We start from the raw sequence: 8,987 nt of genomic DNA, 5'->3' as shown, positions 1-8,987 counted from the left end.
TGGGGCTTTCCGTGTGTGTGTCTATCGTCAGTGTGACGCCTCGCATGGAAAAACCAACCAGTGTCCTAATTACAGATCACATTACTAACTAGCACCGACCGTCGGCAGCATATCGGTCTCATTTGATCTCGCAGCCCCCAAGCAAAGCATCAAGTGGCGTCATTCTGTTGATTGGGGAATTCCAGCCTCGCTTCCTGTCTCTGCCTCTCTCAAGAGGCCACTCACTGTTTGTCTGTGTTAGCCAATGTCTCCGAACACGCAGATGAAGTTTTTCATCTCTCCTCGGAATACTGTGTTCCTGTTGCTGCAGATAGAGGAAGAGCTGACGCAATTTCGACATCAAAAATGTTGTTGTTGTTGTTGTGGTCTTCAGTCCTGAGACTGGTTTGATGCAGCTCTCCATGCTACTCTATCCTGTGCAAGCTTTTTCATCTCCCAGTACCTACTGCAACCTACATCCTTCTGAATCTGCTTAGTGTATTCATCTCTTAGTCTCCCTCTACGATTTTTACCCTCCACGCTGCCCTCCAATGCTAAATTTGTGATCCCTTGATGCCTCAGAACATGTCCTACCAACCGATCCCTTCTTCTGGTCAAGTTGTGCCACAAACTTCTCTTCTCGCCAATCCTATTCAATACTTCCTCATTAGTTATGTGATCTACCCATCTAATCTTCAGCATTCTTCTGTAGCACCACATTTCGAAAGCTTCTATTCTCTTCTTGTCCAAACTATTTATCGTCCATGTTTCACTTCCATACATGGCTACACTCCATACAAATACTTTCAGAAATGACTTCCTGACACTTAAATCTATACTCGATGTTAACAAATTTCTCTTCTTCAGAAACGCTTTCCTTGCCATTGCCAGTCTACATTTTATATCCTCTCTACTTCGACACTCATCAGTTATTTTGCTCCCCAAATAGCAAAATTCCTTTACTACTTTAAGTGTCACATTTCCTAATCTAAAGCCCTCAGCATCACCCGACTTACTTCGACTACATTCCATTATCCTCGTTTTGCTTTTGTTGATGTTCATCTTATACCCTCCTTTCAAAACACTGTCCATTCCATTCAACTGCTCTTCCAAGTCCTTTGCTGTCTCTGACAGAATTACAATGTCATCGGCGAACCTCAAAGTTTTTATTTCTTCTCCATGAATTTTAATACCTACTCCGAATTTTTCTTTTGTTTCCTTTACTGCTTGCTCAATATACAGATTGAACAACATCGGGGAGAGGCTACAACCCTGTCTTACTCCCTTCCCAACCACTGCTTCCCTTTCATGTCCCTCGACTCTTATAACTGCCATCTTGTTTCTGTACAAATTGTAAATAGCCTTTCGCTCCCTGTATTTTACCCCCGCCACCTTTAGAATTTGAAAGAGAGTATTCCAGTCAACATTGTCAAAAGCTTTCTCTAAGTCTACAAATGCTAGAAACGTAGGTTTGCCTTTCCTTAATCTTTCTTCTAAGATAAGTCGTAAGGTCAGTATTGCCTCACGTGTTCCAATATTTCTACGGAATCCAAACTGATCTTCCCCGAGGTCGGCTTCTACTAGTTTTTCCATTCGTCTGTAAAGAATTCGCATTAGTATTTTGCAGCTGTGACTTATTAAACTGATAGTTCGGTAATTTTCACATCTGTCAACACCTGCTTTCTTTGGGATTGGAATTATTATATTCTTCTTGAAGTCTGAGGGTATTTCGCCTGTTTCATACATCTTGCTCACCAGATGGTAGAGTTTTGTCAGGACTGGCTCTCCCAAGGCCGTCAGTAGTTCCAATGGAATGTTGTCTACTCCGGGGGCCTTGTTTCGACTCAGGTCTTTCAGTGCTCTGTCAAACTCTTCACGCAGTATCGTATCTCCCATTTCATCTTCATCTACATCCTCTTCCATTTCCATAATATTGTCCTCAAGTACATCGCCCTTGTATAGACCCTCTATATACTCCTTCCACCTTTCTGCTTTCCCTTCTTTGCTTAGAACTGGGTTTCCATCTGAGCTCTTGATATTCATACAAGTCATTCTCTTATCTCCAAAGGTCTCTTTAATTTTCCTGTAGGCAGTATCTATCTTACCCCTTACCATCAAAAATAGGGTGAAATAATCCCCTTGACCTATCCTGTCGAATTAATTGCTTCACAATTCACAGGAGTCAAACACATCGCTTTAAACACTCGCCTCCAGCTTTCTGTGATCCTTCTTCGTAATAAAACTTATTTTCAACGTATGAGTATCACACGCAAACATTATTCAAATCAAGTAATAAAATTTACGTGAAAAATAGGTCGTGGCACTAAACACCTCGTATATCCGAGGTCTTGTATGCACCGACGTTTGAGAAAAAAAAACCCTCCTCCACCACAACGTTTCCACTAAACATATCTGGTGAAAAAATCCCACCGATCACACAAACGCGCGATCACGAAGCGCGTGCCGTCTGCCGACTACAGGGTAACCCCGTCCGTATCGGCCGGGACAGCCCGGCCCCCGAGTCGGCCATGCCGGCAGCTGCACGCCCATCCCCCAGCGTCCACACGCCCACCGTACCGAACGCTCAGAGGTTGGAGCGACTGTCACCAAACTGTCAACTCTTCAATTTGTGTGGGTGAATAATCGTCCAGTGCAAAAACCCGTCGTACTGATTCTTTCCATGCAACATGCGTCCACTTCTGTCGCCGCTCACCCAGCACGTATGAGACTTCGCTGGCACCCGCTGCCGTGGGAAAGATCAGATACGTGGGCGCTTTCTTTGTACCTAACTGCCCGTCACAGGCTGAGCTAATCCGCAACTTCCGACTGCTGAAGTCTCGCGACCATTCCTGCTGCGAGCCACAGAGCACTGTAAAGTAAACTGTGTCTTGGATTTATACAGTACTTTAACAGTTTCCACCTCGACATTGCGCTCCCCTCCCCCCCCTTTTAAAAAGTCCACTTCACTCGACCCGAGACAGATATGATGTTGACCGTTCTAAAAACCCTACCACAACAAAGGTCAATTTAATAATGATTGTGGAGTTGCTCACGCTGCTAAATACTGCATTTTCGGGCAACAACGAAGTTATTATGTGGCAGGTGTCATTAGAGCACAGTTAATAAAGTCATTTCATGTAATAATGAATAAACTAGGCACTCATCTTTTCGTGTTTCCCACGCTGGTCTTGTTGTAAAATCCTGGCTCAATCGTCGAAAATCTAGGCGGTGATGATTCCAAGCTCGGATGCAAAGAGGCCTAGGTTTTTTTCTGCTATATTCATAAGTTTTATAGATGTGTTTCACAAACCATTCTTGAAGATTAAACCTTTCAAAGTTAGCACAATGGTGATGTAAAAAAATAATCAGCACTCCGAATTTAAGTTACACTTCCTTTTTATTGCAATATCACGTAACACACAAAACATCACTTCACAATGCAAAACATACTTGAAAACGTCTTCCTCACTGTTAAAGTTCACATCTTATAAACTGACTACAATATGCGTCTTCCCAACATAACGTCTAAGACTTAACTTTCTCAAGGTCCGACTCTCTAACTAACTAACTATCGCTTACGCGCCCAAAAATCAGAGTTACGAGTACAACAAAGATCATAGTGACAAAAGAAAGAATATACATAAGAATAATATCATAGCAACATAAACATATCAAAGTACCTCAACATTTATCAAATCAAATATGAATGTTGTCTCAGAAATATGTTAACTACTTTACAGAAACACAGTAGAATATTACTGGTATCGAGAGGTTCAGGTGAGGTGCCGTAATGGTTACGTAATTCAAGTACCATTACACCGTGCATATTGAATTTCTCATACGAAACGTATATTTCTCCCTTTTATATCAATTATTTTCGAAGACAGAGGAAATTGGAGCATACAAACGTTTTCACATTGCTTAAGTATCGTTCTTCTTGTGAAAATCGCCGGCCAGGGTGGGCGAGCGGTTATAGGCGCTACAGTCTGGAACCGCGCGACCGCTACGGTCGCAGGTTCGAATCCTGCCTCGAGCATGGGTGTGTATGATGTCCTTAGGTTAGTTAGGTTTAAGTAGTTCTAAGTTCTAGGGGACTGATGACCTCAGAAGTTAAGTCCCATAGTGCTCAGAGCCATTTGAACCATTTTTTTTTTTTTGTGAAAATCCTGTAACAGTATGGCACAGGCTATATTTCCTCTAAGTATTCTCTCATCAGTTAAAAAAAATCTGTTCTTATCAGCTTAATATCTGTTACGCCCTGCATCACAGGACTAGAATATTAAACTCATTTTTGGCTCATGATGGAGTGCCAAGATCTATCTCTGTCACAGGATACCTCCTCACTTCTGGTCTCCCTTAAAATAAACAAATGCTTCGCCACATACGAAGTCTTTCAAGGTAACACCACAGAGAAGTTGTAAATATCATGTTTGTACTATGTACCACTTTATAAATTTGGTAATACATCTGATTTTCTTACGACTGTTGTATCTCCTTGTGTAGGTGAAAAATTGAAATTTAGTAAAAAGATATCGCCACACCGAAGAAAGGTTCTATTACCGCTCCTTCCCTGTGGTTTATAGGCCATCGCTTCCACCGGGCAGGTAGCATGTCATTCATATCAAATTGATAGGACATGTAGTTTCTGGATCTGAGCTTTTCCTGCCAAATAAAAGAGAGGTCCAACCCCTGCGAATTGAATTTTATAAATCAACAGTATATCCTTTGCTTTGTAACTGCGATTGTTTTGGATTTCCTGTCGTGATATCCTTCCTCTTCAGCACAGACTGAGTCCATTTCCCATCATTTTCCAGATGGGGGAGAGGGGGAGAAGTGCTGCAGGAACGGAGGGCTGAGACATTTCCCAGAGGGGGAGGTATTAATTAGTTGATATATGTAACTAATAAGTCAATTAATTTGACATCAAAAGTGTGTTCACATTGGCGAGAAAGAGGGGAGAGATGTTGGTTGTGGGGTGTGGGTGGTTGGAGGGGGAGGAGGAGGGGTGGGAGGTTTCTCAGAAGGACAGATTATCACCAGGGGGTGATAATCCACTTAGCAGAACAACAGGTTAAGGTCATAAATCAATCAGGTTCGCCTCTGAATGTATACTTGTCCCTGAATGCATGCTTGCCCCTGATGTAGGCAACTGCACTACCAAAATGGCCTAATGCCCGCTTTATCCTACTACTCACGTGGAAGTATTCATTAACGAGATGTGCCTGAGAAATCCCCTAATCAATCAATTAACAAAATCATCAGTTAACATTGTTAACCAAATAGTGGTTCATAAACAAGCAGACAGTGACAAATTGTACTTTCTTGGCAGAAGTTGCATGAGTTCTGACGAAAGCGGAGTTACTTACAGGGGAAATATGGCAGTTAAAACGATTAAAACTGACTATAGATTGTTTAAAGATACGGAGAGGTGTCTATTCTGCCACCTATGAAGGGCATTTATCGATGTTTGAAAATGACTACAGAATCACAGCTCACTTTTTTTTTTTTTTTTCGACAGTGCGAACTTTATACCAGTTGTCCTTTTTCGTTCTTTATGCTTGCAAATTGACAAATCGCCTGCATTATTACATGATAAACATTTTATCATGATGAATATTTCATCGTGATCAGTATTTCATCTGTTATCTACTATTAACTTTCTGCACCGAGATACAATGTGTTGAGATACGGACGAAGTACCGCCATGTCAAGGAAATTTTGGACCCGCTGCGCCAATTACATCCCGAAAATACTCGGCTGACGGCACAGCAGATCTGCAAAATCCCTCCACAATACATAAACTTATGGCAGCATGTCCACAACGAGTCGTCGACATAGCATCGCGCCATCCGGCGGTGCATGTCTTCGCTGCCAGATAGCCATACGAGCAGCTACTAGTAGGCGAGTTCGAACCAGCATCCCTAACCACACGGCTGCCAGTCTGCGCGACATCTCAGAATTCAATGGATAGCCTTCGTTATAATCAGCTCGTCACCCATAAACCGTGCTACGGAGTTTGGGACGCTGCGCTGCCTAACTTTGTATCGCAGTCTTCATTTTCTCACTGCCGTCTGTGGTAATCGCAGTCACAGCGGCACGCAGGAATGCTGCATAAGCATCAACTGGCCGCCGCCGCCACTCCGCGCCATGTCAACACGCTGGCTCCCAATAGCGTGTGTAATGTTCAGAGGCATACGCTGTCTCTGTTGTACTAATATGAAAACTGGTGTCACCGCCAGACACCACACTTGCTAGGTGGTAGCCTTTAAATCGGCCGCGGTCCGTTAGTATACGTCGGACCCGCGTGTCGCCACTATCAGTGATTGCAGACCGAGCGCCGCCACACGGCAGGTCTAGAGAGACTTCCTAGCACTCGCCCCAGTTCTACAGCCGACTTTGCTAGCGCTGGTTCACTGACAAAATACGTTCTCATTTGCCGAGACGATAGTTAGCATAGCCTTCAGCTACGTCATTTGCTACGACCTAGCAAGGCGCCATTACCAGTTACTATTGATGCTGTAAAACATGTACTGTCAAGAGCGATGTTCACCAATTATGGATTAAAGTTAAGTATTCCAGCAGCTACGTAGGTTTTTTGTTAGTCTCATTTCCTTGACCTGTTCCAGACCTCACGCCAGCCTGCGTGAGCTAAAACGCGTGCCTTTCGGCTTCCTCTCATAGTGGGTTGGCTGTCTTACCAATCCACAACAAAAACATCGTGTATCGACACCAGGCGATATGTTCCCGGGTTCTCAAACTTGTGTGTGGTAGTGAATTATCATGTTGGAGCAAGATTCCTGCTGGGTTCTTGTCCGATCGAACACGCCGAAACGGTTCTAGAGAGTTTTCAAGTATGATTTTCAATTGATGGTTGACCCTCTTGGCATCACATTCGTGACAATGACACCATCACAATCCCAGAAGACTGTCACCATAACTTTTCCGGCAGAGAGGGTTATCTTGAATTTCTTCTTTTGTGGCGAATGAGGATGATGCCACTCCATGGACTGCCCTTTTGTTTCCGGCGCAAAGTTGTGCACCAAGCTTTCGTCCCCCGTAACAATCCGTGACAGAAAGGCCTCTCCATAGATCTCAAAACGCTTCAACAATTCAGATGAAATGACCTTTCCTTGAATCTTGTGGTCCGCTGTGAGCATTCGTGGTACCAATCGTGAGCACCTCTTTGAATATCCGGGAGTCTCGATCATTGCAGACACACTTCCAATGGTGACAGACGAATAATGGCATCCGCACGATTCAGCATGTCTGGAGCAGTGGCTATGGCAGTACGTCCCGACCGTGGCTGATCATGGAGCTCTGTTTCTGCATTTCCTGAGGTTGTAACTTTCTTTACCCATCGTCCAACTGCGGCATCGCCATATACTGTACACAAACGTTTATGGATATTAACCACGGTTTCTTTTTCTGCACACAAGAATTCAGTAACAGCACGCTGCTTGTAACGTGAGTCGTATGTAGACGCCATTTTGACGCTGTACTACGGCTCTGTCATCTGCCAGAACGGTTCGAAACGTCACCGGCACACAGACCAAACATCAAATGTGAAGCACCAACAAGGAGGTTTGTCTATGTATGTTAATGGCTTTTTTTAAAAATGTGGGGCATTACCTATTGAACGACCCTCGTATTTTTTGACGTTTCACTCTAAGCAAATGTTTACCTTTTTGCCAAATAACGCTACATTTACGTTTCCTGTGGATCTGATAGTCCTAATTATTTGTTACACGGTATTGTTTCTTTAGCGCCTTGTGTTTCTATAATCTATAAATTCATTGATCTTCAAACTTCGATTGTACCCAGACGTAGAGTTTTACGTATAAATGATCTTGAGGCTTAATACACTCCTGGAAATGGAAAAAAGAACACATTGACACCGGTGTGTCAGACCCACCATACTTGCTCCGGACACTGCGAGAGGGCTGTACAAGCAATGATCACACGCACGGCACAGTGGACACACCAGGACCCGCGGTGTTGGCCGTCGAATGGCGCTAGCTGCGCAGCATTTGTGCACCGCCGCCGTCAGTGTCAGCCAGTTTGCCGTGGCATACGGAGCTCCATCGCAGTCTTTAACACTGGTAGCATGCCGCGACAGCGTGGACGTGAACCGTATGTGCAGTTGACGGACTTGGAGCGAGGGCGTATAGTGGGCATGCGGGAGGCCGGGTGGACGTACCGCCGAATTGCTCAACACGTGGGGCGTGAGGTCTCCACAGTACATCGATGTTGTCGCCAGTGGTCGGCGGAAGGTGCACGTGCCCGTCGACCTGGGACCGGACCGCAGCGACGCACGGATGCACGCCAAGACCGTAGGATCCTACGCAGTGCCGTAGGGGACCGCACCGCCACTTCCCAGCAAATTAGGGACACTGTTGCTCCTGGGGTATCGGCGAGGACCATTCGCAACCGTCTCCATGAAGCTGGGCTACGGTCCCGCACACCGTTAGGCCGTCTTCCGCTCACGCCCCAACAGCGTGCAGCCCGCCTCCAGTGGTGTCGCGACAGGCGTGAATGGAGGGACGAATGGAGACGTGTCGTCTTCAGCGATGAGAGTCGCTTCTGCCTTGGTGCCAATGATGGTCGTATGCGTGTTTGGCGCCGTGCAGGTGAGCGCCACAATCAGGACTGCATACGACCGAGGCACACAGGGCCAACACCCGGCATCATGGTGTGGGGAGCGATCTCCTACACTGGCCGTACACCACTGGTGATCGTCGAGGGGACACTGAATAGTGCACGGTACATCCAAACCGTCATCGAACCCATCGTTCTACCATTCCTAGACCGGCAAGGGAACTTGCTGTTCCAACAGGACAATGCACGTCCGCATGTATCCCGTGCCACCCAACGTGCTCTAGAAGGTGTAAGTCAACTACCCTGGCCAGCAAGATCTCCGGATCTGTCCCCCATTGAGCATGTTTGGGACTGGATGAAGCGTCGTCTCACGCGGTCTGCACGTCCAGCACGAACGCTGGTCCAACTGAGGC

The 8,987-nt window shown here is 45.5% G+C and overlaps 1 pseudogene; it reads left to right on the top strand.

The window, feature by feature from the left end:
* The first annotated feature begins 4,169 nt into the window (after positions 1-4,169).
* Positions 4,170-4,344, top strand: LOC126250434 (U2 spliceosomal RNA; annotated as a pseudogene).
* The last annotated feature ends 4,643 nt before the right edge of the window (positions 4,345-8,987 follow it).

The sequence above is a fragment of the Schistocerca nitens genome, chromosome 3 (genome assembly GCF_023898315.1).
Source record: "Schistocerca nitens isolate TAMUIC-IGC-003100 chromosome 3, iqSchNite1.1, whole genome shotgun sequence".
NCBI classification, from domain to species: Eukaryota; Metazoa; Arthropoda; class Insecta; order Orthoptera; family Acrididae; genus Schistocerca; species Schistocerca nitens.
Note: the sequence above shows the minus strand (reverse complement) of the source record. Positions and strands in the feature narration are given on the sequence as shown.